At 41.9% G+C, this 6070-nt stretch overlaps 1 protein-coding gene across 1 annotated transcript in view; it reads left to right on the top strand.

Annotated features, from left to right (window-relative positions):
* Positions 1–1814: 1814 nt before the first annotated feature.
* The window catches only part of LOC145850515 (FERM domain-containing protein 7), a 6396-nt gene continuing 2140 nt past the window's right edge, over positions 1815–6070 (top strand). The window contains exon 1 of the mRNA XM_082974409.1: positions 1815–2717. The gene's annotated coding sequence lies outside the window, so the exon portion shown is untranslated. The remainder of the gene's footprint in view (positions 2718–6070) is intronic.

Genomic DNA, 6070 nt, shown 5'->3' with positions numbered 1-6070 from the left:
GACACAAGCCTACCAGACGAGTTAGATGAATTCTATGTGCGCTTTGAGGCAAGCAACACTGAAGCATACATAAGAGCACCAGCTGTTCCGGATGACTGTGATCACACTCTCCGTAGCCGATGTGAGTAAGACCTTTACACAGGTCAACATTCACAGGCTGCAGGGCCAGACGGATTGCACTGACCAACTGGTAAATGACTTTCCTGACATTTTCAACCTCTCTGTGACGTGTCTGTAATACCTACATATTTCAAGCAGTCCACCATAGTCACTTTGCCCAAGAATGCCAAGGTAACCTTCCTAAATGATTACCGACCCGTAGCACTCATGTCTGTAGCCATGAAGTGCTTTGAAAGGCTGGTCATGGCTCACATCAACACCATCATCCCAGAAACCCACTCCAATTCGCATACTGCCCCAACAGATCCACAGTTGACACAATCTCTATTGCATTCCACACTGCCCTTTCCCACCTGGACAAAAGGAACTCCTACGTAAGAATGCTGTTCATTGACTACAGCTCAGCATTCAACACCATAGTGCCCCCAAAGCTCATGACTAAGCTAAGGACCCTAAGACTAAACACCTCCCTCTTCAACTGGATCCTGGACTTCCTGACGGGCCACCCCCAGGTGGTAACACATCTGCCACGCTGATCCTCAACACAGGTTCCCTCAGGGGTGGTTCTCAGTCCCCTCCTGTACTCGCTGTTCACACAGGACTGCATGGCCAAGCACAACTATAACACCATCATTAAGTTTGCCGACGAGAAAACGATGGTAGGCCTGATCATCGACAACGATGAGAGCCTATAGGGAGGAGGTCAGAGACCTGGCAGTGTGGTGCTAGGACAACAACCTCTCCCTCAATGTGAGCTGATCGTGGACTACAGGAAAAGGAGGGCCGAGCACGCCCCCATTCACATCAACAGGGCTGTAGTGGAGCGGGTCGAGAGCTTCAAGTTCCTTGGTGCCCACATCACCAACAAACTATCCTGTCCAAACACACCAAGACAGCCATGAAGAGGGCACGACAATGTCTATTCTCCAATAGTCTCACGAATGAACAACCCTCACAAATAAAGTACAAAGACTTTTGATTGTCTTTTTTAACACATCCTCTACATCAAATATCAGCCAGCCGGAGCCGCCTGCACCCCCGACCCCCACCAGTCTAGTCAATAACACAACTTCCTTCCTATCGTTTTTATTTTATGTCTCAAGGAAAAGCAACGTTTAATATAAACACACATACACATTAACACACACAAACAGTATATCCTCCATATAATTCATATCATAGGCCTAATAGTACCGTAGAGCTCTTTTTACTTGCACACAATATAGATGGGTCACCCCGTCTTGCCCCTAGGGGTCCACAGCCCTGTAGCTCCCCAACTCAACACACCCCACTCAGCTTTAGCAGCTTAGTGAAACATTCATTATTTGTTCCAGGCAGTGTTGTAGTATTTGAGACCACATCTTGAGTGTCACATGTAGAAGTGTGCACGTTTTGTAAAACACAAAAGGGCCAGTGGTGTAGTGGATGGTATACGCAGCTATAAACCGTATACCCACTTTTCCAGTGGGCATTGCTTATACTCTCTTCTTAATCCCTAATGATGCATATCAAAAGTAGTGTAGTGGAGGTATATGACTTATTGATTATGTAGTACTATAGAGAAACATGCACAAAGTAGCCTACACAATCGCAAAGCACGTTCAAAATATTTACATGCGCGCCGCACACACACCCTAGTTTCAACGGAATATCATCTGCAGCTCTCAACTATCATGCGCAGCTCTCAACTGATTTTGGCATGAAGCAGCTCACAGAAGAATGACATCGGTAGCTGGTAGGGTAGGAAAGACATTACAACGTTTGATATCTACCAGTAAATGCTAACTAAGACAAAATGGGTATGTAAACCAAGTACTGAAAATGTTTAGTCCGAAGTGTTGGTCACGCTATTCAATACACATTTTGCGACGTGGAATTGTCATCATGCGCTGTTTGCATCAGGGCGTAGACATGGGATGGCCCTGGTTGGACAGATGTCCACCCACTGGGGGGCCAGGCCCTTGACAGGTCCACCCAATCAGGTTGATGTGGTGTAAGCATTGTTTTGGACATAGACCATCAATTTTTGGTATTTTTTCTTTTTTTTAATCAAAATTAGTTTTTGGACAGAAAATGTCTTCTGGAAAATGTGAACTTTCATGAGCCTTAATAACAAACTTGTATGCTATCGGTAAAAACAAATCAAATTGTTAAATTAGGAGCCTAGTTGGTTTAGTCACAAAAAAAGTCAGGAACCTTCCCGCTAGCCATGATGGGCTGAGATAATGGCTGCGCTGGACATGCCGAGAGATGAGTTTGGGTTGGTCTGCTATGTAGCGCGCTTCTGTCTATAACAAAGGGCTGCTCATTATGTGTAGGTAATGCTTTCTAACGTGGATTTTTAAAAAGATGGCACAAATAACTGCAAAAGTGTTGCCCTCCACCTTCTGGAGGTCAGAGCTTTGAAATCTGTGGAATGCACGGTGGAAGTAGAGTATGATAGCTTAGTAGGTCGAAAGTTCAAATATGCGGAGGGAGTCAAAAAGAGAACATACAGGCTGTTCTATAAAACACCTGTCTCCAGATTACATTTTCAAAACTAAGGGCAACCATGGCATCTGTGGCAGAGAAGGAGAAGCATTCATCCATGTATACAGGTAAGAGAGTCTACCTAGCTACATTTTCAGATATTATACATTTCAAATTTTGTTAGAAAGTAGTTAAATCGTACTGTTAGCTAGCTAGCTAACATTAGCTGGCTGGCTCGCTAACTAACGTTACATGTATGATCTGTGTAGAAATATTATTCGTATCTCAGAGCCATTTGCATTGCTAGTTATAGCCTAATGTTAGCTATCTAGCTAACATTGAATCTAGTTGGTTAACTACCTGCAGATTCATGTAGGGTAGTAATGTTATGAGTTATGGTTAATTGTTTAGCTAGCTAGTTACATGTCTAAACAAGACTCCACTATGCAAGGTACCATTTCACTGTACTGTTTACATCTTCTATATCCTGTGCATTTGACAAATAAACAGATTTTATTTGATATAATGTGTGTTTACCAGAGACGGTAATGCGAAGAACAGTATGACCTGCACCAAAGTCAAATTAGGATATAACGTTAGGCCAATGAGACAAGTTAAAAAAATGTCCAAGTTAAAAAATTCTCAGTTAGAATGCCCTGCTTTTATTTTGCCACACTCAGAACCGTAAGCTATTTTCTGTAATTAGCTCGCCATTAACTTGTAAATAATGATCTTATAGCGAGTTTATCTTCCTGTAATAACAAATACAAATTAGCTAAAGTTAAGACGTTGTCAGCTATATGATGTGGTCATTATTTGAACTGGCTAGCCAGCTAACAACGAACCAAAACATTGTTTATAAAGTTGCTTTTAGTTGCCTGGTTTGCTAGATTGACATACACTACTGTTCAAAAGTTTGGGGCCACTTAGAAATGTCCTTGTTTTTGAAAGAATAGCACATATTTTGTCCATTTAAAATAACATCAAATTGGTCAGAAATACAGTGTAGATGTTGTAAATGACTATTGTAGATGGAAACGGCTGATTTTTTAATGGAATATCTGCATAGGCGTACAGAGGCCCATTATCAGCAACCATCACTCCTGTGTTCCAATGGCACATTGTGTTAGCTAATCCAAGTTTATCATTTTAAAAGGATAATTGATAATTAGAAAACCTTTTGCAATTATGTTAGCACAGCTGAAAACTGTTGTCCTGATTAAAGAAGCAATAAAACTGGCCTTTAGATTAGTTGAGTGTCTGGAGCATCAGCATTTGTGGGTTCGATTACAGGCTCAAAATGGCCAGAAACAAATAACTTTCTTCTGAAACTCGTCAGGCTATACTTGTTCTGAGAAATGAAGGCTATTCCATGTGACAAATTGCCAAGAAACTGAAGATCTGGTACAACGCTGTGCACTACTCCATTAACAGAACAGCGCAAACTGGCTCTAACCGGAATAGAAAGAGGAGTGGGAGGCCCCGGTCCACAACTGAGCAAGAGGACAAGTACATTAGAGTGTCTAGTTTGAGAAACAGATGCCTCACAAGTCCTCAACTGGCAGCTTCATTAAATAGTACCCGCAAAACACCAGTCTCAACATCAACAGTGAAGAGGCAACTCCAGGATGCTGGCCTTCTAGGCAGAGTTGCAATGAAAAAGCCATATCTCAGACTGGCCAATAAAAATTAAGATGTACAGAAGAACACAGACACTGGACAGAGGAACTCTGCCTAGAAGGCCAGCATCCCAGAGTCGCCTCTTCACTACAATCATGGTCTTGAATTGGACTCACATTTTTCTGGTCTCGGAACCCTTGTCCCCATCCCAGTCTTGACTCGGTCTCACTCCCTCTCCGGTCTTGGTCTTGACTCGGACTCGATTTGCTCCGGTCTTGGTCTTGAATCGGTCTCGAGCACAATGCTGGTTTTAGGTGTGTTAGGCCAAGGCCAAAGTGGCAACCAACAGTACGGGCAGACCCCCAGGGCCAGGACTGAGCAGCCCAGCACCTTGGGATTTCCTAAATAGGTATCTCCCCTGACGTGGACATGTTTTCAATACAGACTCCTTTTGTTGTACAGTATTCCATATAAGGCATCCAGACCTTATGAAAGTTGCACAGTGTACCCTTAATCTTGTAATAAATAAAATCTAGTGATACATAACTTGGCATTTCTTCCATCCATTGTGGGAGGATAACCAACCTTCCAATTAATGGTATTTGCATTTCTTAGCCGCTATAAATGCTATATTACACAGTTTCATCTGATAACAGCCTCCAGTATCAACATTTCCAAGGAAACCAAAACAGTGAGAATATGCAGAGATTAAAGAATTTACTCTTTGTCAGAATTCAGCCAGCCTTCACAAGACCGTAAATATGTCCCCTTTTGTGTTTTACACCTCCAGCAGAATAATTACATTTCTGAGTGCATGATATTCAGTTCAACCGGTATATAGTTAGTTCTATGGATGGTCTTAAACTGCAGTAATTTATGTCTGAGATTATATGAACATGATTGGGCATTCTAACATCTGTATCCATTCATCATCATCAATAGCGTCTTCCTCACATTTTTGTTTGACATGTTTTGTGTCATTGGGAAAAGCCTCTAGCAACCCTTGATACAGTTTGGATATCAACTTTAAAGGTTTGTCAGACTGCCTTAAAATAGTTTAAATCTTCTGGCTTGTCCAGTGTTTACTGCACTGAGAGAATAAAGTGTTGTATCTGAAAAGTTCACCTCTGCGCTGTCACAGACTGGTCTTCCCTGGCTGCTTGACCCTGATGAAACCCCTGTCACCATCTGATCCTGCTCAGATGAGGCATGACAAAGTATTACCTTGGTGTACATTTCTACATTATATTATCCAAAAATAGAATCAACAGTACAATCATTGAAATTACCATTACTCCCAGATCCCAGACTGTAGCCGGTATACCCATCAACACAAGATGGAACTTTGCATCCATTCACTATAGCTCAAAATTCACGTAAGCTGCAGGGACACCATCGGATTCTGCTAAGACATGATGAGCATAGTGTTGTGTACTGACTGTGCATTGTGACAATGATGCCTGTAGAGCTGGTTATACCATGTCAGTGTAAAAAGTAAGGAATTAGCTAGGACAACTGACAGTTCAATAATCTTACATTGCTATAGTGACTAATAAAAACATCAGAATATTAGTCTTCAATTGGTTGGCTGCTGGTTTCATTGTTTGATTCAGGTGTAGTGTGATTGAGGCAAAAATAATAGCTAAAGTTAGCCAACTTTTGGCTAGCTAATGGTACAACATCAAACTGACTTCTGTTGAAACGGGACAAAACAAAGGCTACAAAACATTTCCATACACACAACAGCTGTTAAATACTGCTACCTGACAGATGGCTAAAGCTGAACTGGCTGTGGTAGCACTAGCTACTAGAAAGCTAACTAGCTGTTAGTAGTTCATTCACTTCAGTTGAGAGGGTATTA

Source organism: Salmo salar, chromosome 04 (assembly GCF_965601325.2).
Source record: "Salmo salar chromosome 04, fSalSal1, whole genome shotgun sequence".
NCBI lineage: Eukaryota > Metazoa > Chordata > Actinopteri > Salmoniformes > Salmonidae > Salmo > Salmo salar.
This window is presented reverse-complemented; position numbering and strand designations above follow the sequence as displayed.